We start from the raw sequence: 26464 nt of genomic DNA, 5'->3' as shown, positions 1-26464 counted from the left end.
ACCTTAATACCTTATAAGAGAAGTCTAAGGGTCTTGAACTTGGACAAAAAATATTCAATGAAATACAAAATTTTGGGGTCCAACATAAGCAACTCATTTTTGAATTGATGGGCTCTAATTTCAATTTTAATTCCAAAAAATTTATTGAGTTATTTCATTGCTTCATCAGGGATATCAGTTTCTATGATATGGAATCTAATGTCTGGAGAAATAGACATCCCTATCAACCCACATGCTTGATTTTGTTTATTTTCCCATTTGGCTTTCTTATCTTCATCTTGAGGTTTAGACTCTTGGCCTGAGGCAATTCTATAAAGACATTTACTTCTAAGTAAATCCACAATGTAGGATAGCCATTGGAAGTAGTTGGTGTTGTCAATAATAACTAGGCATGGAATTTCCATTTTAAAAGAAACTAAAATTGCATATGCTAAAACTAAGTATTCCAATGGAAATATCTCGAAAAGTTAGGCCGATTAAAAAAAACGGCTTCCAGATGAAGAAAAGTTGTTGAAGATGCCAACAAACCACATGAATGTTGGGAAGTTGATGATAATGTTATATTTAAATAAAAATCCCCCCCTCTCCAAACTTAATTTAATTAGCTCACTTTTAAAAAATATTAGTTTATGTGACCTACTTTTATAAATAAGTGAAAGTCACTTTTACAATGGTATTTTATGAACTATCCACTAAATTGTAACTTAAATAAAAGATGAAGTTTCTTTAGAATTATAAGTGACTCACTTTTTATAATGGCTGAGAACACTTTTACATAAAGTAACTTTGAAATATAAGTTACATGTGCTTTTCGAAAAAGTAACTCAATAAAGAGAAAGACTTGAACTCAAGACCTCTATTCTCATAAAATAACTTTAGACCAAGTGAGCTCGTTTAAAATGATAGTAATTTTTGGAAAAGAGGAAGGGTGTTTTTTTTTTGCTCACTGATGCTCTGGGGTGCGTGTTTTCTTGGAAAACCCTTTTTTGCCTACAAAATAAAAAAAAAACAACCACACAAACCAAACGAACAAACAAAAGTATTCGAGTCTTATTGCTTAAAGTTAGTTTTCGCCAGAAACTAAATATTTTCCTCAATGTTTCTGATTTTCCGATATCACACTAAGGCGCGGTGGAAAAGAGCATACACATGAGGAAAAATCCTTTCTTTCTATTTCTGGTTTTCCAGATCACACAAAGTCATGGGGAAAAGAACATATGTAGAAATGAAAGGTATATATCTGATAATAGAAAAAAAATTATAGTGGACTGTAAACTGAAATAAATAGAGAGATAAATAACTATAATTGCAAATAAAGATTGTATACCTCCATATCTTAAAAATGACATAGCTAGGGCTACTAGAAACGTTTTTTCATGAAACCAATGGGGTTATTCACTGGAACAAATTCTCCTAACACAATAGAGCAGTCATCTTGGCCCGAAAGCGGTAAAAAATAATAGATCTAAGAAACAACAGTTGGATGCAGTTGTATCAACTTCGGATTTGGATCGCTAATGGATGAAGCCATCGAATAGCTTTGATACCATGTAGGAATTTATAGGGTAGGTTCCTTGGATAGAACACCAAAGGACATGTTGTAGCGGCTACAACCACCCTCCAAAATTTTGCCTTAACTTCGTTTTGGAGCCTCCCTACAAACTTTTCACAACACCTTATCTTGCTTCATTAAGTACACAAACTTCAATGTTTTTCTTGCACAAAGGAAGCCTATCGATCACAGCTTGATTCATCCCCTCACAGTCTGTTCCTCTGGACTTGGTCCAGATACAAGATGAGCAACTCCCCCAAGAAATTGTGCATTTCTGGAGGGCAACGATCCTTCCATCCAAAAATTGTGCAATCCTATCTGGCAGCCTATTGGGCTCCCAAATTGTGCAATTCTGCCAGTCAACTCTCATAGTTAAAATTGCACAAATTTCCCCAGCAGGGCTACTCAGCCTAGAATTTGTGAAAATTTGGGTAGCAGTCAGCTGCTCTGCAAAGAAATTGGGCAAATCTCCTGGGCAACCAGCCCAGCTCCCAACCAGAAATGCACATTTCCTTCAAGCAATTGGGCAGCTTCATGCATGAGCAGTTGGGTTGACCAGTTCCACCGAGGACCAAGGAAACTTGACTTGCATGCATGGCTTGCTTTTTCCCATAATATCAAAAGGCCACATGCAAAATGAATCCCATGATTCAAGGAGCTATTTTTAGCACTTGGAGGTTACATGCAAAGTTGTTTTAGAAACTTTCCTCCAAGTGTCGCTTTTTCGTAGATTTGTGGCATGCGCGTCATGAGCTCAAAAATTATTTATTTGACGCATCAGAGCTCATTCTTTCACATCAATCTTGAAGCTCTGACATCCCGTAGCACATCCAGGACTCTTCGACACATCCAGCGCAACTATTCAAGGGTAAGTGGCCTCAACTTGTCTTTTTCAACATTTATGTCGCTTTTTGTGTATTCGCTTGTGTGAGTGTTTTTTGCTTGATTTCTTTGAGTGCTTGTTGTCATTTAAATGTATACTAGCTTGTCCTGGCACTGTTTCATTTTTTATTTCTATCTCACTATTGTCGTATGCATGAAACTGTTTTTCAGAAGGAGTCACATGCACTGTCAATCACTTCTGCTTTCACTTAGTGTCACCATGCAGTCACTATCTTATTTTCCTTTAGTTTCCCATTGGCGAATCAAGCCAACCTTGGCCTAGACTCTGCCTTCATTGAGAGAACATTGTGCAATCTAGGGAAGGAAGGCTCTCTCTTCCTCTCTAGAAATGCACATTTCTGCCCAACGCTATCCTCTATGACTGTTTTGTGCATATCCGAGGGACAGTGACTGTTGGCCCAGAAAATTGTGTAGTGTAGTCCATGAGCCTGCATTCACTCTCGGATGGAATTGTGCATTGCACAATCCCAACAGCTAGTAGCCAGACTAAATTGCACATTGCGCAAATCTAGCAGCCAGTCTTACCTCCCAGACAACCCAAACTTCCTTTTTCATAGTTCTGGTAGCTAGTTACCTAGCCTCCCAAAATAAATTACACAGTTCTGGTAGCCAGTTACCCAGCCTCCAAGAAGAAATTGCACAATCTTTCCTATCATTTCCCCAGGTATGTGCTATGTCATTCCCCGAATTTATTCTGGTGCTCGATGACAGATTTCTTGCCATTCATGTTTCTTGTCTCCATATCTTTAAGGTTTTCATGCGCCTCTTAGCAGTATAGGATCAACGAATTCCAAGAGAGTGGGATCACAAGACACTGACAGAAATGCAAAGGGAGCAGCAGTTGAGCGAGTGTCCTCTATTGTACCAATCTATAAAGATACAAATTTGTTTCTAGATAGGGACATCAAACTCAAGTGGAAAGAGGTCATTGAAGCATTTGCAAGAAATTTTGAGGAAGACCTTGAAGACTGTCAGGTGTATGTGAACATTCAAAAGTCCATCTTGTACCAGATTGGATGCAGATTCCCTACGTTCCCATGCATGTACGTGATACACTGGATCGTCTCTCACACTGATCCTGAGAGGATGACCTTGAGCAGTGTCAGTGGTACGAAGCTTGCAACCTTTTGGGCACAAGACTATGATGAGATGGATTAGATGTCAAAGCCCGTTACTATCATGAAGATTCCCTTTAGCTTACCCAACAACAGTGCTAACTCCAGAGATATTCTGAAGAACTAGGTAAAGGAGCCAGCTCGATTCAGGTTGACACCCAACCAGATTTACAAGATGAAGATACTACAGAAGGCGTATCAATACTTGGTCATATTTGCATGTCGATTGTATTTCCAAGAAAGCATAGAAACCTTCTCACAAAGTTAGGTTATCGCGCTGGACCAATTGGCTAGAGAGGGAAAACGATGCAACTTGTCCGACATGCTAGCTCATCAACTCAAGGAACAAGTCAGAAAGGCTCGACAATCACCCGAAGGTATGCATGCTGAGATTTACATGTCCATCTACATATTTTTAGTGCCCGACAGGAGTTCCCGCGCTTGGAGTGGGCATGGTCACCGATGAATACTACTGTGAACACATATTTCAATTTTTCCGAATGTAGCTCTTAGCTCTACTACATGTTGCTGATTTTACAGGAGGAGGAACAAGTTTGGTCTTTGGTTGCTAGCTTAGAGATGGTTTATAGTGGTTATCAATATCTCTCCTTTTTTCCCTCTACCTCCATTTCATCCTTCTCTCCCTTTTTCCCTTTTCTCCTTATAGCTCCCACAACTTTGTTTCCTCCTTTCCCATAAATCCCCCTTATTTCCTTTTTTTTTAAAACCCTTTGATCCCTGTTTTTGTCTCAAAACCCCTCATAAACCCTGTTTAACTAGCCCCCGGGTCATATTTGGTTTTAACGTTATTTAACCGTATAAACCCCGATAACCTTTTAAATACATATTAACCTATTGTTTTGGTTTTACCTCGGCGCTAAGAGTCCTAACCTATTATAACTGTGCGCCTTTCCAATTTACACAACTCGGCGGGCCCATACCTGTCATATCAACCTTGAGCACGTGATGCAATTCATGACCGTCTGATCGCGCCCACCTTATCATCCAACAGTATACGCTTTCCCCACTCCCGCTAATCGCTAGACCGTTAACCCGTGGGAAAGTGATTTCCCTCGCCATCCCATCTGCCACGCGACGTTTTGTTATTGCATCGCTTGCCCTCATACGAATACCACCTTTGCCCAAAGAGCAGTGCAGGGAGACCACTTACCGCCCTTCCGGTACGGTCCCCCACTCATTAACCTGTGCGTAGCTCCCGCTCCCGATAGTTGTCCGATCCTTGATCAAATCATCAGATAACTACAAAGTAGAAACAGCTACAACAAGCTTATCTGCCAAACTATTATTCTCTCTTGGAAAAACATCAAGGTCAAGGGCATCGAAGTATTCCATAGTATCCCATACAACATTTCAATAATTCCTTAACCTTTTATTTTTACATGTAAATTTATTTTTAATCTGCATGATAACTACATCGGAATATCCCTTGATACTAAGCAACTTATCTCTTAAATCCTTTTCCAACTCAAGACCCAACAATAAAGCTTTATATTCAACAATGTTGTTGGTTGCTTCAAATTCCAATCCATAGGAAAATTTGAAAACATGACCAAGGGGAGACTTTAATACTATTCCAACACCTTTACCATGCCTAGATGATGCACTGCCAAAATACATGTACCACACACTTTATCCTTTAGATCCCCAATCTTTTCATCAACCTTATCATTGAGAAGAACTATGGAATTAGACGGAATAGCATAATTCTCAATGTCATATTTTTATTTAATTATCTCATAATGGGGTCTCTTAGGATCTTCAACATGGAATCTTGTTTTGGGCTCTCTGTTAAGTCTCACAAACCTGTCACATGTAGGAGAAGGAATCGTAGCATATGACCAACTCATCTGAATACTTCCTCCTAGATCAGAGGCCCATTTTCTAGATAATAGCATACCTCAAGCATCAGGCACATGAACAACAAAATGTCCATAACAATCATAATGTGAGGGTAAATCGATAAATGAACTTGTAAATCCTTTATTAACCCATGAACTGCAATCTTCTTAGACTCCATGGCACATATATTGTAGTAAGGACTAGAAACTCATAAATTAAGTTGTTCCATGACCCTCTTGGTCATGACACAAGCTGATGCACTAGAATGTAGCATAAAATTATTTAATTTATATCCATTAACCATCAAAGTAATGAAGAATGGTTGATGATCCTTGTTATTTGAATCCAAACTTTACAAATATATAGGCGCATCCTGATAGACAGTCTCAGGCCCCTTCTGCTGAGAAACATTCACCTGAGGAGCTTCAATAACTTTTAATAACTTATCTCTTTGGGAACGGATCTTCAAAATCTCAGTGATAGGAACCAAGATTTTTGCATTATTAAACCAACTTCCCAAATCAACATCCAATCCAGAGTTTGAACCAGGGTTAAAACTTTGAGGGGGAATTTGATTTCCAATTTGATCCTTATCCCTTCCTTGATAACTTAAACCCTTATCTTTAGCAATTTCTAAGACTTTATATGGAGAAGGATTTTCACCAAATAATTTAATCATCATGCCCTTTTCATGATCAAAATTATTTATACTAAAGGATGATGTGGAAGGGCTAACATCTTGATTGTTTTCCTTAATCTCCATCCAATCTTCCATAGACAAAGACACTTCTTTAACAACAACATTTATTTGATTATTTGACCCCAACATTCCACCATCCATAATCATTTTAATTGTGGGGCAAGTAGCCTCCTCATGAAGAGCATCACAAGCCCTGTAATAAGGCAGAGCTTCATCAACCAGATTAGTAGATTCAAGTGGATTAGGCGGTCTCTGCTCACTAGATTGGCCTTTTTTCTGCCAAGTATTATTACTTTGTTTATTATTATTATTCCTAGGCTATAAATTTAGTGTTTGAGCCATTTCCATTTTGAACCAACCTAGATTGCAAAGTACTTATTTCCTTGGCATAGTTAGAGATTATTTTTTTTTCTTAAGCTCCATGCTTTCAATTTTTTGTAGTAATATTTTAATAGGGTTGTCATCAAATTCTTTAACCTCTTTTCCTTTAGGTTCTTTCAATTTTGTTGAAGCTCTATCAAAACTTGGGATTTAGACTTCCTAGATGCCTTCTTATCTTTTTCAAGCTCCACTCTAAAGTATAGAAACTTTATAATCATGATTCTTAGCTTGTCTCAATTCATAAGGTGTATCAGTCTTAAAAGCATCGATGTAAAAATCTAAAAGATATTTATCAAGAGGTTTATAATCTTGAGGTAATTCCTTAATAATATCATTAAATATCTTATTAAATTCTTCTACAGTGTCATTTTCTCTCCTTTTTATAAGACTGGTAGCTTTTATGAGAAGCCTCTCTTCTCTCTTATCTCCATACTTTTTCCTTAAAGGCATTAATAATCGATTGCAAGGAATCAAATGTGTTATCAAGCTTTTTTGTAAACTAGTCCAGAGCATCTCCCTCCAAGGTAAGAACAAAAAGGAAAATTTTTACATCTTCATGATTATAATCAACAACCCTGGCATGCTTACCTAGCTAAGAACCCAAATCTTTCAGATGAGCATTAACATCAATTGCATTATTTCCTTGAAAAGAAGGCAATTTATCCATCCCATTGTCTAGAAGATCATTGGGATAACCTTGAATGTTAGAAAATTTACAAGGGGCGGACATGTCCATGATGTCATGCTCAACCGGGTTAGGAAAAATAAAATGGAGATCAAAGAGAATTTCTTGTCTGGGATTAACAAGAAGGGTATGAGAAGAGAGCTTGTGTAATCTTACTATGAGAGCCCTTTCGGAATCAAGAGTAGGATTAACCAAGCTACTTGGATGTCCTCTAATACACACTCTTTTAGAATATGGAAGTGGATTTGCCACTCAGACAAAAATCTAACTCCAAATAACCCAAATGCAAAGAAGAAATTCAATAAAAGGAACCAAGAACAAGAAAAACATAGTTACCGATCAAACAAGAAAGTGAATTGGTACCCATTTTTTTGAGGTAGCAAAAAATCACCCAATTTGAAAAGTGGTGATGCAAGAGTACACTTCTTCTTTTTTAGCATATTTTTGGCACTTTAAATTTTCTTATGTATCATGTATGAACATTTTTTTTTTATGTTAGTGATTTTCATGCTGATTTTGAAAAGTGTTGATGTAGCATCAACACATTTTTTTAGAGAGCTTATTTTTTACACTTCAATTTTTTTTATGTATCAAGTGTGAACATTTGTTTTTTTTGTCAGTGATTTTCATCTTGATTTTGAAAAGTGTTGATGAGCATCAACACTTTTTGATTAGAGGGCTTAATTTTTACACTTTAAATTTTTTAATGAATTAAGCATGGATGATTTTTTTTAAATGGTGGTGATTTTCACACAACAAAATCCTTGTGTGAATTTAAACAAGGATAACCTCTTTATCATGAGTATTAATTATAAAATATTAATATTGTAATAATTTTAATAATAAAATTTAATTTAATTTAATTTTTAAAATAGTTCATTTATTTAAAAATTATTATGAACACCTCACTTTAATTTGTCCCAAATGACCTTAACCATATGAATGTAACGTGATGCATTTGACGACATAAATACCATGCAGACGACTCCCGTTAATTTGAACCCATAAAATTATCCCCTAAAGAATTTGATAGAGAATACAAGTGATGAATTAAGAAAACATATTTGTTATATTATTTCCAAAGCCCATCCCTCTCCCCTCCCCTCCCTGCTCGGGCACCCAACCAATGGCCAAGAGGCCGCAGATTGGGGGCCCAGGTGAGGAGGGGAGGGGAGTAAGGGGGAGAGGGGAGGGTCGAGGGGGGTGAGGGAACGAGATACGGTCGAGGCCATGTGGGGGAGGGGAGAGGAGGAAGGGGGAGGGCCAATGGTGGGGAGTGGAGGGCGGTGAGGGACGGAGAGGAGAGGAGGGCGGGGTTGTGGAATTTTATAATTGTTTTTTTTATTGTTTATTTATTTGCTTTTTTTAATTTTTTTTTAATTGTTTTATATAAAAAAAATTATTGTTTATTTTTTATTTTTTATTTTTAATTTTAATTTAAGTTTTTTATGTTTGTTCGATTAATTTTTTTTTTGTTTAAATTTACATATTTTTTATTTTAAGTTTTAAATTGAAATATTTTTTATTTTATTTTTTATTTTTTAAATTATTTTTTTTCTAATTTTAAAGATTTTAATTTTATTTTTTTTTTAAATTTAAATTTAGTTTTTTAATTGTTTTGAAGTTTTTCATTTTTATTTTTTATTTTTTAAGCTTAAAAATTGTTTATATATATATATATATATATATATATATATATTTTTTTTTTTATATTTATTTATTTTTTGTTTTATTTATTTATTTAAATTTTTCATTTTTACAAGTTACTTTTATTTTCTTTTACATTTTTATGGTTTGTTTATTATAGATTTGAGGCTTCTACAATCTTCATTTTGTGTGGTTTTTTATTGTTTTATATATATATATATATATATATATATATGAAATTTAAATTTAAATTTTTCATGAATCATACCATTGCCACCCTTGGCCAGTTGGGCCTCGAGGTTGCCAGGGAATTTTTTTATTTTTATAAGTTTTTAATTTTTTTTAATGTTGTATTTTATTTTTGTAATTTTTTTTTATTTTTTAAATTTTTATTTTTATTTATTTTTATTTAGTTTTTATTCTATTTTACTCTTTTTTTTATTACATGGCATGGTTAATTTTTTTATTTATTTTTTTTTATTATGTCATTACTATATATTTTATATATTTGATTTTTTTGTCATGTTTTTTTATGTTTTATTACTTTTATTTTTTAATTTTTTTTCAATATTTGAATTTATGTATTCTTATATATATATATATATATATATATATATATATATATAGATATATATTGCAGGGTATGTGTCGATGCTTGTCTAGTAACCTGATCCCATTATGTGCAATATGATTGTTGATATTTAATTTTTTTCACAATGTATCAAGTTGTCTTATGCTAATATTTCAAAATGGCTATACATTTAGCATTTTAAAAAAAATTACTATTGTTATAATAACTCTTTCATTCAAGTATTCATTTTTAAATTTTTTTTAGTCATAAATTTTTTCCATAATGTCATGTTTAAAATATTTTGAAAATTTAATATTGTTTTGTAGTCATAATCTTTGGTTTTAATTCCATGGTTGAAAAATTGTCAAGATTTTTAATGTTTTTCTAAGTCGTGTTATTTTATCTTTAATGTTATGACTGAAAAAAATTATAAATATTTTTTCTTAGCATCATGCTTGAAAATTGTTGAAATTTTAAGGTTTTTCAAAGAAGTGATATTTTAAATTTAATGTCATGCTTAAAAATTGTTGGAATTTTTAGGGTTTTCAAAAACGTGATATTTTATCGTTAATGTCATGCTTGAAAATAATTTAAAATTTAAATTTTTTCAGAGTCACGATATTTTGTTTTTAATGTCACTACTGAAAAGTGTTGAAAATTTACCCTGCAAAAAAAAAAAAATATTTTTAAAAAAAACCGTTATTCCAGTATCAACACTTTTCGATTTCAAGGTGTTTTTTGCACCAAACAAAATGGATTTTATTGTTTTACTATTATTTTTAAAAAATCTTGAAAATTTACTCTGAAACAAAAACAAAAACAAAAACAAAAAACAAAAAAAAATTATTTCGGCATCAACACTTTTTGATTTCAATGTGTTTTTTCATGCTTTTTTGGGATTTTTGGGTTCGAATACCCATTTTGAGGTAATAGTTCTCGTTTGATCGGTAACTATGTTACAAGATATCATAGTGAGAGATGCAAGGATAAGAAAACTTAATGAGGTGAATTTCAAATGTCGTAAAGCCAAATTCCAATAAATTGGCCCTCGACAACAGTGCCAAAAAATTTTGTCGCACAAAATGTCTAGGCACCGCGACAACAGATCAGATCGGGAGTATTCACCTTGATCCCCAATCTCTGTTTAAGTTGTCTCCCTATAGCAAGCTAAGGGGGGTATACCCTATAGAAATGGAATGAAGGAGAACCAGTTGGGAACCAACCAATTTGGGGGAGGTAGTGAAGCGACCAACTACATGATTAAGATTTAGCAAGACCTATAATATTTGATTAGATTCAAACGACTGATACCAGTGCCTTATGGAGTCAACAATCTTGCTAGGAAATTTAGGACCAAGTAATTGATTTGCAACTGTTGCTTGGATGAGTGATTATATTATATGAAATGTAGATCCTAAAACTAATGTGAGATGCAGGACTCTTGGTTAATTTTAGTTAAATGCCTATGTAAGTTTAAACCCTTCAATCCTTTCTATATTGACCATGATTTCATAGGAATTGGCACAGAAAAGATAAGGTGAATCACACTAAGGTGTGATTAACGATACCTCTCCTGAAAATATAACATACCCAGTGCCTCCAGCGCTGTAGAGAGTTATGGCTCTGATAAATGCAAGGTCACCATTTTAAGTACTATTAAAATCAGGCTTCTCAAGCAAATATGGATGGGTATTGATCTCTCTATTGACCAAGTTTATGCTTGGAAATAAATTTTAATTATGAATAATTAACTTAATATGCAAATGCATGATATGATTAGAATATGATACAATCTATCAAAGCCCTTAATCAACAAAATGAAATGTTCAATTCACTAGACAAAAACTGAAAGATAAACTTCTTAAAATATCACAATTAAACCACAATCTTACTTCAAAAAATTTTAATACAATTAAAGAGAACAAAATGTTCTTCACAATTTAATATCAATGCCAATTGTATAGATGCTCACTTTAGGAAACAAAAGATATGCAATTTATCACAATTCCATAACAAAGTACTTTAATAATTACTCGAAATATTCAAAAAAAATTTAACATGCAAAAAACATTAAAAATTCAAGTAATTAGATAATGCTTACAACTAATTCAACAACAAACAATCTCAATAGATATCAAGCATAATAAAATTCTCAAAACCTTATCATGCCAAATACTCTAGCAATTAAATTTCGAAAATTTAAATATCATAAAGAACCATGAAATTCAAATGCTAAGCAATTTAAACAATTCTAGAGGAAAATTGTTTTTTCTTAAGTGACCGAAATCCAGAAAAAAATTATCGCTTTACTATAGTCAATCTTTAGAGAAAAAAAATATTTAAACGTATTTGACCATAGAGAAATAAAAAAAGTTTAATACCACAAACTTTTCCCCTTTAAATTTTTAAAGTCTCAAACCCTAGCACAAAATAACCCAAGAATGAACTTTAGATTAAAATTTTAATTATTCCTTAAGCAAATTTAATATGCTAAGTTTGATGAAACAAATTCAGTATGAAAAATGCTTAATTAAGTTTTTTAATGTGAGAAAAGTAAAAAATCAAAAGGGTTAATAAATTAAATTTTTAATTGGTGAAAGGCCACATAAAAATTTAAACTTTCAGTACACAACAAATCTCTTTTGATTTAATTTCCTTGGAAAAATCAAAGTCACATTAATAAAAAATGAAAATGAAGAATTTTTTAAAATTTTGTTTTTATCTCAAGCAAAATCAAAAGGTCATTAAAAAAAAAAATTAAAATCAATTTTCTTTTTAAGTTTTCAATTTTTGAAAAGAAACTCCTAAATAAATAAAAAGTTGAATTATGCTTTATGAGAAGCCAAGCCTAACCAAAAAATTAAAACATAAAAAGAAACAAGAGAAATCGAATGGAAAAGAAAAGAGAGAGTTTTTGTAGGTTTGGACAGATGGTGGCAATGAAGGAAGGAGAAGATGCAGGCTTCAATGACTGAGGGAGATGAAGTAGCTAGCTTGCACCCAAAGGAAGGGAGAGGAGAATGGCAATGTGCAGGTTTGCAGGATGAGGTAGAGGGAGGAATAATTAAGAAGGAGATAGGAGGGTCACGATTGAGAGAGTTTTTTTGCAAGTGGTGGAGGATGGAAGTGCGTGTAGGTAGAGAGGCGATGGAGCTGCAGGGAATAGGAAAACGAGAACCACTGCAGGTCTGCGAGGAAGAAGAGGGGCATTTGGAAATGGAAAAAAACAAAGAAAAAGTCTAGGAGGTGGCAATCGCAGAGAGGAATAAAAACCCAAAACGCAAGAAAAAATTCAAAATTTTTTCCAGAAGAGAAAATGCAACAACGAAAGGAGGAAAGAAAAAAATGATTTTTTCTAGAAAGGAGAAAAACACAACAAAAAATGGTAGCCCAAAAACCTTTAAATTTTTTTCCAGAAATTTATATTTTTAAAATGAAATATCCTTACCTCAAATCTTCTAAAGAAAACTCATGAAATCCCCAAATCTAAATTTTGAAACCCTCTCGGACTATAAAAAAACTTTGAGTAATGTCCGTGAAAAATGGTATTGAGGTCATATATTACCCTTCAGCGTCTATATCTGACTTCAAATAAATAAAAAAATCTTTAGATCTGTACCTGCAAAAACCAAAATCAAAACACCCAGAACCCAGATATATGAAAATAAATAAAACCCCAGAAACCCAAGTTAGAAAAAGAAAAAAATCCAGATCTATAAAAAATTTGCACATCTATACACAAATATTGTAGATCTATCAGATTTGAGGAATATGATTCCAAATCCTCTCCTAGATCAGATAATCAAAGGCTCTCAATAGCCAGATCTATCAAATTTTCCACAAATATTTAAAATAATATATTTGAAATTTTAGAGAGGTATTTGCCCAAAAAACACACTGCAGAAATAAATTTAGTCACAGAGTTTATATGAAGTTGGTTCTTCAAATATAAGCTAAGTGTTTGTTGGTTCACCTGGCAACTATCCCTGAATGTTCAACAAAATCCTGAAAGATTTCCTACAAACACTAGATCAACCATCGAAACAAATAGAGAAATAGAACTACAATGAAATTCTAAATAAATAGAAATACATGCTACTTCGATCAAAATTGATAAGGTTACCCTAGATCCAACAAACTAAATAAGATATCTATATTCAAATTATTCTAAAAGAGTTATTGATTGATAGTTTTCATATAACTTTAAGTAGAAATTAAAACAATGTTACCATAAATTCATGAAGAGGAACACCACAGCATGTTGAAACCCCAAAGACTTTTGTATTAATTTAAAAAGTATACAAGAGAGCTTGGGAGCTTAGTACACGATTCAATGATCGGATGAAAAGACAAACTGACACTGACCTCTAGTTTATAGGCAAAATCTCAACAGCTAGTTGACTTGATCCCTGTCAAATTAATATCAACCATTCATAAATATTTGATGAATCGTTAACCATCACCGTCAAAATTATTTAATTTTTTTAGGAAAAATCGAATTTATCATTTAATTGATTTTTAATTAACTCAAATTTAGTTATTTTGTTAATTTCCTCAAAAATTTGACTTTGATTTAACCATTAAGGCCCAAGGGTCCAAAATTTTCTTGATTTTCTCATATTCCCTTAGCGAGGTACCTCCAAAAATTAACTTCTTTAAAACCCACGAGTTTCACCATTAGCGAAATTAATTTTACATAGGACACAAAATTAATTAAATTTATAGCTTAAGATTTAATTTAATTTTGCGAGAAAATTTAATTAATTTACTGATGAGAGAATTAATAATTTTTCCAACCCTCTAATATTTAGCCATGGTGTCTAATTATGAAGGACCATGCACTAAATATTTTTTACATGAAGATTTTACAATTACATGAAGGGGGGATACTCATTTGTTATAGACCCTCAACATTTGCCCATTTTTGTGACACAAAATATGATTTAGTAGACAAAGTAATATGTAATAAAATAATCTAGCCAATTAGCTAATATTATTCCCAAATTATTTTTACAAAGACTTGATAAAAAACACTAGGACTTACTTAATATCTTGATGACAAAATCCACCCTATCTTTGGGGTGAGGTTGGAGGAAAAAAAAATTCCAATCATTTGTGTCTAAAGACACAGATGAGTTAGTGATACAAAAAACCTCCTAAGATAGAAATCATCATCAAAATTCTATGCTTACCTACGTTGTTACATACATAATGGTCTTACTAAGATCATTTACATTATAACGATGTAGAATTGGTTTACATCTTTAACAAAACTGTTAGCTGGTGATGAAATTTGAAAGGCACGAGCACTCGAACATGGTAGATCTTTTTTTGCAAAAAATGGGTATACTGTTATGGGGTTATTGAAACAAAGTGGTCAACAATACCTAAAGTACACAATGTCATTACATACTTGTTACCTATTATTCAACCCTTAATGTTTTTCTTAATGCCTCTAGACCTTATACAACTACTCAATGAACTGTTGGTGATTAATTAGAAGGATGTGTGGTTAGGTTCAAAGGACTGAGGGGTAGTTGGCATAGCCAAGTTCGATAGAAGTCAGTCTTTGAAATAGGAAGTTTCGAAGTGGACCAAGGCCCGACCTAAAACTTCATAGTCGGGTCCGATGTTCGATTAGTTTTAGTGGGTCCTAAATGGTATTATATAAAGCAGAGAGGTAAGGCTTATAAATGAATTCAAAAATCTTAGTACTTGAAATACTTTGAAATGTTGGATCATTAAATACATGGAGAATGTAAAATTCAAGCGAGATAGTGAAACATTGCAAACACTTATCAATTACAAGTATTTATATTTATCATTGGATCATGCGTAACTATCATTATGAATCAGAAAATATTCATGACCTTAAATTTAATGTCATATTCACACACTATCAACCTTTTTTTTTTCCATACTTCCCCATAAAATATAAAGTCATAAATTATAGTGTCCTTCATGCATTGACCTTATAATGTTTCTATGCCATTCTTTCCTAATGGAAATGAAATTGAAATGGATCACTTTATTCATGATTACATAGGAATGTGTTGTTGATATTAGAATCATTGTGCAATCAATTGCGAAGATTGCCCACAAAACTTGTACATTTTTAGTGATTGAAATGGAATCAATAGAATGTGATTCTATGTAACCAGACATTACTCATTAATATCAACTATACAACCATCTATGCATTTACAGTGACAACATTGTACACTGCTTATAAATTCTGGTTTACATGTTTGTACTACAGAACATCATTTCCCGTGGTAGGAAGGATGGTACACTGACCTTATAACACTTCATTTTTTCTCGTGCCATGTTGCTTTAATTAAGAAATTTAGGTGGAAATCATTAGAAATGGGTAACGTAAACACTGGTGGGTAAAAAATGGGTTTACAAAATCAAAGCTTAGAAAGAATGATGTGTTGAAAATTCCAAGATTAGAATGGTACTAAGAGGTTTTGCGCAATAATTTAGAGTTGATTGTGGTGAGAACTATGTAGAAGTTGCAAGAGTATGATAAGTTTATCGTGTAATTTAAGAAATTCACGATTTGAAAATCCTCGAAACCGATGTGCGATGATTTGAGAAAGAATAAATATTATATGCAAACAATGCCCATATGTTGAAGAAAACCACAACAATGGCAAACACTAGGAATGAGAAGATAAGTGTTGTTACAAATATGTGCTATTTAGTAGCTCCTATATGGTTATGAATAATCCATGTCATCTTTTTATTATATTATATATTACATTTTTCCATGAAATAGACTGTAAATGCAACATCTTACTGTTTTGATTCAATTTGAGGAACAAATTTGTAAATGGCTTTCAATCTCAAGTAATCCATCACTTTAGGATATTAAACTTGTTGGAATATTTAATTCCTAACTATGTTCCTAGTTTGGTGTGTGGTTGAGATATTCTCTCAACCAACAGATTGTATGTTCAAAATAATTTTCCTATCTTGAGACAATACTACTATATATATGTAATATGATATTTCATTAATATATGTGAATATAGTTTGTGCTATCATTTTTTATCATGGTATGAGAGCCCTGTGGACCTGGCCTCTCGTGGGCTTGGTCCATCCTAGGTTGAGGGAAATGTGCAGAGGAAAATAAAGAGTGTGAATATATCTTGTTTTAGTTTTTTTTTATGTTTTTCCATCCTCCATTTTTTGAAGACGTTGTAGCAATGGTCAACAGAGTGGAAAAATTATAGGATCTAGTCAGTAGGGCATGGAGAGCAGCTGTGATTTGTTGACAATGGTGGTGTTGGAGAAATCTGCGGTTTCTTTTAAGGGATCTGCATTTTTTTTAGGCAAGAGCTGTGTGAGATTCTGATCCCCAAATTACATCTGATCTCGGGTACAGATCTATGTATCCAGTCGTGGAGACTGTTGTGTGAGTTTCACCTCAGTGGAGAGCCGAGACAATGAATCTTGGTGTGGCTCAGGGAAAATTTTAAGAACCCCCCCTAAATTTATATGTATAATAAATGGGCGAATCTCCATGGTATATAGGAAAAATGGAAGGCGATTTTATCAATAATATAATATGTATATATAATTTTTTGGCGAATCTATCACCAGGCATGGCGAATATTTTACTCAATTATAAAATCTTGTAAGATCTTGGTATTACCATGGGTCAATACCATGGGTTATCATAAACCTAGAGCGTAAAAATTACTATTAGTAATTTATAAAAATTAATAAAATTAATAGTTGATTTTTATTTTAACCAAGCTAAAATGTTTAAAATACATTAAATTACAACATCCATTTTTACTCTTGATCCACCCCCGAGAGGGATCAAATAATTTTTCACTCTATGCTAGTTTGCATATCACGATATTTGATACCTCTCCGGGGTTAGTAGATCCAGCGTAAAGATGGATCTCTGCTGGTTTAATTCCCCCATTTAAATAGGCTACATTCTAGGTGAATACCATGGGTCAATACCATGTGCCATTTTTATGAATGGAGTAAATATAAAAAAATGTTTTATTTGTTTACCATATCTCTAGTTTATTTATATTTTTATTAATTTACCATACCTCTTTTACAAATATGGTATTTGGCCCATAGGATTCACTTAAATAAAACCTCTTTCTTGAGCCTTCATAAATAGAATGAGGGTTATGGACTAAATATAAAAAGAGGTTTTATTTATTTACCATATGTCTAACTTATTTATATTTTTATTTATTTACCATACCTTTTGAGTAAGTATAAAAATACGTTTTATTTATTTACCATATCTCCACTTTACTTATATTTTTATTTGTTTACACCCTTACATGTATATAAGGTGACTTATGGAGAAAATATAATTTTTTTTATTTATTTACCATACCTCTCATTTATTTATATTTTTATTAATTTACCATATCTCTTTTATAAATATGGTATTTGGCCCATAGGATTCACTTAAATAAAACCTATTCTTGAAAATGGGCGAATGGATTCACTTAAATAAAATCTATTCTTGAAAATGGGCGAATGGAAGGTTGTAACTCCTAATTTCAAGGGCTAAATTTACCTTTTCTACCCTCTCCCTTAAAATAAGGTGCTCTATTGAGGTGATTTGTAAAAATGTACTATGATACAAAATATTCTCCCACTAAAAATTTAAAACCCTTTAATTTTGCCAAACGGCGAACATTCGACCCTAAAATTTTCTATGGTGTAGCTGCCGATTTGAGAGTCTGTGACGGATTTTTTGAATTAAATCAGTTGATGGTGGAGAGCTAATTGTGGCATGCTGAGTATTGCTTGTATGTTGGAGAACGGCCTGCATGGTGCTGGTTGTGCATGCCGAGCAGTCAGTGGTGAGATCGAAGGATACGGGGTTGTTGTCGAGCAGCAGTTGGTGGCAACATTCAGTGGATAGGGCAAATCTGTTGGAGCGCAGATCTGCTGCATTGACCGCTTATGTGCATATGTGTGGAGACCGCAGATATAGATCCGATGTGGACGAGTTTTGAAGGCTAATTTTAAACTGACAGGAGATCGAAGGCTCCTGCACATCGTTGTTTTTATTAAGGATCCGTTGCTAATTTTCTAGTCAATTTTTCTGGAGGAAGATGCATTAGATTTAGAAGATTCCTAGTCAAAAGTGGGAGTCTAGGAGGAGCTTGTCATTCTTGGGAGAATTTGTTGGTGTTGGGCATGCTCTATTGGTGCACATGAGATAAAGGCTGCAGTCATAGATACTTCTGCTGTCAAGTTCTGAAACCTGTTGTGAGAGGTTGCTATCAGCGTGGAGGTGAAGAGAGATTTTCTAAAAGCGTTGCTATAAGGCGTTCTGCCTGGGCCATTGCTCTGTTCAGTTCTCCTTTCTTTATGTCTAGCTTTTGTCAGCTCTCAGGCCATTATTATTGCACTTTGGTCTTTTATTCTCTCCCCGTCATCACTTCGCTTACCTCCAGGGGCAACGTTGCAAAATATCACACATTTTCTGTTGTTTTTGTATTAGGGAGAGTGATATTCTTTCTCGACTCTCTTTTCTCTCTGGAAAGTGGAGAGAAGAGGGAGATGAGAAAATCTGGGGCATTTAATCAACAAAATACGCATTTTGTAACTAACCTACCGCAACAGTGTAGAAAACGGTTGTTTCAAAGGCCTCGGGGAAGCTTCTTCGACGTTGTCATTAAAAGACGAGAAGATGATCGAGCAGTTTATCAATTTTGTCATTTGCCCACCCCGGTGACTGAGAAGTGGTTTGGTGTGGTCGTTCCGTAGTCCGAGGACGGACCATCGGAGTGTGAGTTGCATTGGTTGCGAGCTGGGGCCTGGTGTGGTTGCTGGGATCAAAATCTGACTAAATTTACTGGTGCCTTTCCATTTCGAGGATCTAAAGCAAGTGGTAAGCTTTGTAACAATTTTGGTTTTGGGTGTAATGTTTTTTTCGATGAGCTTGGTGTGGATGTTGGTTGTTGTGTTATGTGAGTGGAGTCTTTTAGCCTAGTGTGCTCACTACTTTGGTTAGTGTAAGTGGAGCAGGTAAAACAACACTTATGGATGTGCTTGCTGGTAGGAAAATAAGTGGATATATAGAGGGGCAGATCAGAATCATATAGTGTTGAACTTTGTTGGCTGGTCCTTGCCTAAATGAATAGAATATCTTTGATTACATTTTTCTCCAATCATTAATAAAGATTTAATAAGGATTAGCGCTGGATAAAACTAATAGTGTTGAAGTTTGTTGGCTGGTCCTTGCCTAAAGGAATAGAATATGTTTGCTTATATTTTGCTCCAATCATTAATAAAGCCAAAAATAAATATCATTTTCGTTTGGGAAAGCTCAACTTCCCAACCAGTAAGAAACCCGACCCTGACTAGTTGGAGTGGAGAGAGACCCGACCTCTGACCTAGAGTGGGACTCGCAGAGTCTCGACACTCGTTGGTAGTAAGTGTTGGGGCATTCGGAAATAATTTTGTTAATTATATATTTAAAACTTTCTTCAATTTAAAACTGAATTAAAATTTAAAAAAATTAGCACCTTAGTCGGGATTCATTTTTAATAGTGTAAATTGCTATGGAGGAGATTTTCTAAAGCATGGTGCACGGGTAGGATGCTGTGAGACATCACTTAAATCCTTTTTGTGAATTGAAAATATGCATAGTTACTAGTGAAAAAATATATAAATCAGTATGATTCAAACGATCAAACAATAAATGTCATACCTGCAATTTGCAAGCTAGCTAGGATTGCAATGATGGAAGAATGAGGCCCAATCGATTTCAGTCAATGAAATCAACACAAATTAAAATTAAAAAAATTTCAAATTTTTTTATTTATTTTTTTATAATGTAAACATTGCAGAATGCATTTTAATTTTGAGTCAAACACCAAATTAATCCATTATTATCCCAATAACAATAATAACGTCAAAATAAATATTTTCTTAATTAGATTTTTATAATTTATTAAATAATGATAATATATAGCAAATTTTATTTAAATTAAAACATTTATTTTGTAAAATAATTGTATATTATAATTTGTATTTATTCTTCATAAAAATAATTTCAACCTATTAAAAAATAATGAATTTAGATATCTTAATTCCAACTTCTAATGAGTTTAAATATCTAATTTTATTCCATTTAATCTTGATGAATAAAAAATTAAATTATTAAATAAATTAAATTATTAAATAAATTAAATATCTAAATTAATTCCATATTAAAATTATCAACTATAACTCATTGTAATGCTCTCCAACCCACTGTCGGGGATGAGTGTAAAGATTTAAATATTGGTTCTATCAATAATAAAAAGTTAAAGGTAATAAAATTGTTAAAAGTAATAAATAAAAAATTAAAAGTAACATAAACCGCATGTGCAATGAGTGTAAACATTTAAATGTTAGCTCAATTAATAATAAAAATTTAAAGTAATAAAAATAATAAAATTCAATTTGTCATATTTTGATTTTGTTAATAACTCATGAATCTACTTTGTTACAATATCATGGGCTAATACCATGGCTTCTCAACACTACATACCCAAAAACCATAACTTATTTCATAATCAAAATATTTAATAACAATATGACAAGATTCTTAACCATGGATATTCACCTCCACTTTACCATGGATATTATTAACTTGTAAATTGACCTTGTTACAATACCATGGCTTATCAATAGCACATGCCAAAAAAACAAATTTATTTCATGATCAAAATATAGTATAACAATAAAACAAGATTCTTAACCGTGGATATTCATCCCCACTTTACCATGGATATTATGAACTTGTAAATTGGATTTGTTACAATACCACGGGCCAATGCCATGGATTCCCTTTCACTATCTCACCCTCCAAATATACACTATGGGAGAAATTTTCATATACTCTATGTTGTAGATGATGAGCTTCCCAAAATTGCCAAATCTGATGCAAGTAAAGTGGGATGAGGAGAATGGTAAGAAGAGAAAAGAAGAAATCATTGAATTTCCCTCGGGAACATGGAAAGAAGGAGAAAATAATTATTTAAAAATATACAAAGAGATTAAAGATACTGTCAATGCAGGTAATCAATTTGAAATATTTTTAGTAAACAAAAAAATTGGGATAAGAATAAATGCTTCAGCCATTAACAAGGTATTAAACAAAGAAATTAAAAAGGCAAGTGAGCGAAATTCACTAGGTGTTAGACTCTCTTTGCAAATTTAGACTTTCACATTGAACATATAAAAGGGATTCAAAATTGTATCCCATACATTCTCAACCAAAAAAATCTATAGAAAAGGCAATCAAGCGAGCGTGGAAACAATCCAGGCAAGGAAGTCTACAAGTGGTAGAAAATTTGACAAAAGGAAGGTTGGAAAGCCCTTGTGAATCCATGTGATCGGAAGTTCTATTCCCCAAACATGTCCTAAGGAAAAAAAAAAATCAAGCAAGCGAGAAAATATTTTAAAATTAGGTGAGTGAGGGAAAATTTAAAAAGTAAGTGAACAAGGGAAAATTTCATGCGAGCATGATCATATATCAAGTAAGCGAGAAATTAAGGACCAATGCATGGAAATAATCACAGAATGGAGCAATGGAAAGGAACATGTCCAATAGATTGCTAACAAAATTTCTTGGTAAAGATACAAAGAAGAGTGGAAACTGACATGGGAGCTTAGAAGCACCCAAGTTCTAGATGTGAATCTTCATCCCAATATTGCATTAGCCCAACTAGTACCAGAAGTATGAGCAAAACCAACCTCAACTGTGATTCTACCTAACACGGTCTACGAACGAGCATTAAGAAAAGTAATACAAGAAGAAAATGATTTAACATATAAAATTATGTGACATCGATCTCCTCTAGCAACAAGTCAATAATAGAGAAGGGATAGTGCACCAATAATATAGCCAAAATCAACACAAAAATCTCAATGAATGGCCCAACCAAAATCTCATCCTTAGATTTGCTAGTATTGATTATGATTATAATTAGTGTAAAAACTTATGGTTTAACTTATTATGAAAATATAACCTAGGAAAAAAGCTACACTACTATCTTCAAACTTGGCTCAGTAAATACAACATAATCTGGATAATGACCTGAATTGTTGTTGGATTGGTGTAAAACATTTGGGATTAAACGAAGCATAGTGGACCCATGGATTATTGAAGCAAAATATAAAATTTTTGAGATCCCACTCTTTAAGATAGAAGATCTCTAGTATGCTAAAATTATGAATGAAGAATACATGATGAATGTTCTCTTCAATTCATATCACCAATGGTTCATAAGGATGAAAAATAATTGTGCAAAACCTGCAAGGGAGACCCATTATCTTAGATATCATTATTGCGATTCAACTACGTTAAGTAAGTCATTCATGGATGACCATTTCCATGAGAAGTAGACTAATTTCTCATGATTTGAATAGCTCACTTAGCACTCATTGCATTGGGTGATGCTCACAGGGGTGAAGAAGTGGGATTGAAACTAGTGAAAATAAATCACATAACGTCAATCATCACTTCCAGAGCTTGCACCTGGTAACCAGGACTTCCAGGGAGGTCACCCATCCCAAATCGCCTCTGGCTCAAACACGCTTAACTGTGGAGTTTTCCCCACAATCAAGCCCACTTAGCTTGCTACCCCATTTGCAAAACCTTAGCAAGTATTGTGCCTCATGAACCATTCAAGTAGAGATCCATTCACTCTTTTTGAATTTAAGTATAGGGGGTTTACGCAGTGCATTATATTAGATATCATTTTTGGGATTCAACTGCGTTAAGTAAGTCATTCACAAATGACCATTTCCATGAGAGATAGTCGTAAGTGACTAATTTCTCGTGATTTGAATAGTTCACTTAGCATGAGAAATTAGTCACTTACGACTACCTCTCATGGAAATGGTCATCCGTGAATGACTTAGTTAACGCAGTTGAATCCCAAAAATGATATCTAATATAATGCACTGCGTAAACCCCCTATACTTAAATTCAAAAAGAGTGAAGGGATCTCTACTTGAATGGTTCATGAGGCATAATACTTGATAAGGTTTTGCAAATGGGGTAGCAAGCTAAGTGGGCTTGATTGTGTGGAAAACTCCACAGTTAAGCGCGCTTGAGCCAGAGGCGATTTGGGATGGGTGACCTCCCGGGAAGCCCTGGTTACCAGGTGCAAGCCCCGGAAGTGATGATTGACGCTATGTGATTTATTTTCACCAGTTTCAATCCCAATTCTTCACCCCTATGAGCATCACCTGATGCAATGAGTGCTAAGTGAACTATTCAAATCATGAGAAATTAGTCACTTACGACTACCTCTCATGGAAATGGTCATCCGTGAATGACTTACTTAATGCAGTTGAATCCCAAAAATGATATCTAATATAATGCACTGCATAAACCCCCTATACTTAAACCCATTATCATCTGGAAAATATTCTCTAAGTGGAGCATGTTTAATTATAGGGAAACATACCCTAGTTCTAACTTGCAGTTTTTACTAGAGGAGGGGTCTACTCTTATCAATCAAAACAGTTTGTCTATACTAGATTACTTTTCATGTGATTCCTCTAGGTTTCAAAGGAATTCTCTAACTAAAGGTGAGGATTGACACACATCCTAGAGAATCCATGGAAAAGTAATCTAAAGAGTCTGTCTAGTATGTCTAAATCCTTACCTTTTGGGTGATTCCTATGTGAATTGTCAAGGATGTCATAATCCAAAATGATGCCCCATGCTCCTTCGGAGATCTATAAATAATTAGGATGAATTGATTCTCCTAACTTGGAGTCAATAAGTTTTGAGCTTGTATATGCTCTGCAACTGCACCTCGAGTGATCTCTTTGAATCAAAAGGAATCTCACATTGATATATTGGTAGAGTTCGATAATCTTATGCAGTTGCATGAGAGTGCATCTAAGAACCTAAAGTGGCGGGACTCTTAAGATATTTAGAGTTTGTTTGTTAGAGTTTGTAATGTGTGCTTTCATATGTACTATTAATCCATTCAACTCTGTTAATAAGAATAAAACTTCTATGTTATTGTGTTTGGTATATTATTTTGTGCCTCTTCTACATAAAATTTGTTTTGAATTTACTCGAGATTCTCTTAAAGCCTTGGAACACTAATTAAGCTAAGTCCCGCATAGGCAAGAACTCAAGTAAATTAAAATTACTACAACGTGTTAGAAGGAATTGCATAAAATATCATATAAAGGTTTTCAAAGTTTATGAAATACAAAAAAAAACTCTAAAATCAAACTTTTTACTTCTTCAAAAGATTCTCCGAAATAATTGTTATCCAAGTCCCCCAAATAGTGTGTAGAGTTATTGTATAAATAATATGAACCGAAAAATAAACTCAAGCAATCAATATGATTGTCTTCAAACTAATACCGTTATCCAAGTCCCCCAAATAGTGTGTAGAGCTATGGATAAATAATATGAACCGAAAAATAAACTCAAGCAATCAATATGATCGTCTTCAAACTAATATCGGCCAAAAATTAATCACTAACGCAACCTTAAATCTCATCATGATTACTTATCAAAATATTTTAAAACTTCCTAGTATTAGAGTAAAAATTACCCAAATTCATGAACAACAAATAGCTGCCATCAAATAATTTAAAAGTTTAAATGGGATAACTCAAATGAACCCGCATCAAATAGCTCTCATCAAATAACTTAAAAGTTTAGATGGGATTCTCTTATTTATTTAATTTAAAAGTTTGAATGGGATAAATGGAATAACTCAATGCACCCGCATCAAATAACTTAAAAGTTTAGATGGAATTTTCGTTTTTTCAGATTTAAATTCAAATTTCATAATCTCATTATGAGGAAAGGTTGGAAACGGTTTAAAAATGGAAACATAAAAATAAAGTTTAACTTAAGGTTGTATTTGATATAATCCTTGAAGTTTGACACCAAATTACTATGGTTTAATACAATCCTTTAACATAATCACCTGGGTTTGAAAGAAATGCCAATGACATCATGTTCGTGTATATATTTTTTCCCATTAAATTAAATGACTTTTCAATTCAAACATTAAAATTAAACCTGTTCTAGAAATTGTTCGTGTATATATTTTTTCCCATTAAATTAAATGACTTTTCAATTCAAACATTAAAATTGAACCTGTTCTAGAAATTGAAAATTCCATAAACATATATTTTAGATAAATTCCAAAACATAGAAAAATTCCCAACCAAAAGATTTATGGAATTCCAAAAAAGCTTCTTAAAAAAGCATTAATCTCATAAATTCAAAAACATGTCTTTTAGACAAATTTCAATGAATACTTGGGTTAATGTTGTGCTTTGGGTAACTCATGGTTGATGTGATATATAGAAGCCCAAATAATTGCAACTGAATCGTGAAAATAAAAAAAATAATGAAACCGTGGGTGATTGTGAAGATATGTTTTAAACACTACTGGGCTACTAAGGTTTTCTTAGAAGAGTTTCAATATTAAGAAGACCAAGATGTAAGAGTTTTTCTTGCTCTCTTATTAAAGAATCACAAAAGGCATCAAAAGAAGGGGACTTGTAGTCTTGTCCTTGAGAAATTAAGGGTTCTCTAGTAGAATGGAAGGTAGAAACAAACACAGAGTAGGTTGGTCCTAACTTAGTAAGAATGTAATAGATAAGTCTATCATCTTCTTTCTTAACCTTAACACTTTCCAAGAGAAGTCTAAGGGTCTTGAACTTGGACACAAGATATTCAATGAAAGAAAAAATATTGGGGTCCAACATAAGCAACTTATTTTTGAGTTGATGGGCTCTAATTCAATTTTAACTCCAAAAAAATTATTGAGTTATTTCATTGCTTCATCGAGGGTATCAATTTATGCAATGTGGAATATGAAGTCTAAAGAAATAGACATCCCTATCAACCCATGTGCTTGATCTTGTTTATTTTCCCATTTGGCTTGCTTATTTTCATCTTGAGGTTTAAACTCTTGGCTTGCGGCTATCATATAAATACCTTTACTTTTAAGTAAATCCATAATGTAGGATAACCATTGGAATTAGTTAGTGTTGTCAATAAACTAAAATA

Source organism: Pinus tabuliformis, chromosome 8 (genome assembly GCF_031772625.1).
Source record: "Pinus tabuliformis cultivar Carrire ecotype Pingquan chromosome 8, CPIR1, whole genome shotgun sequence".
Taxonomy (NCBI): Eukaryota; Viridiplantae; Streptophyta; class Pinopsida; order Pinales; family Pinaceae; genus Pinus; species Pinus tabuliformis.
Note: the sequence above shows the minus strand (reverse complement) of the source record.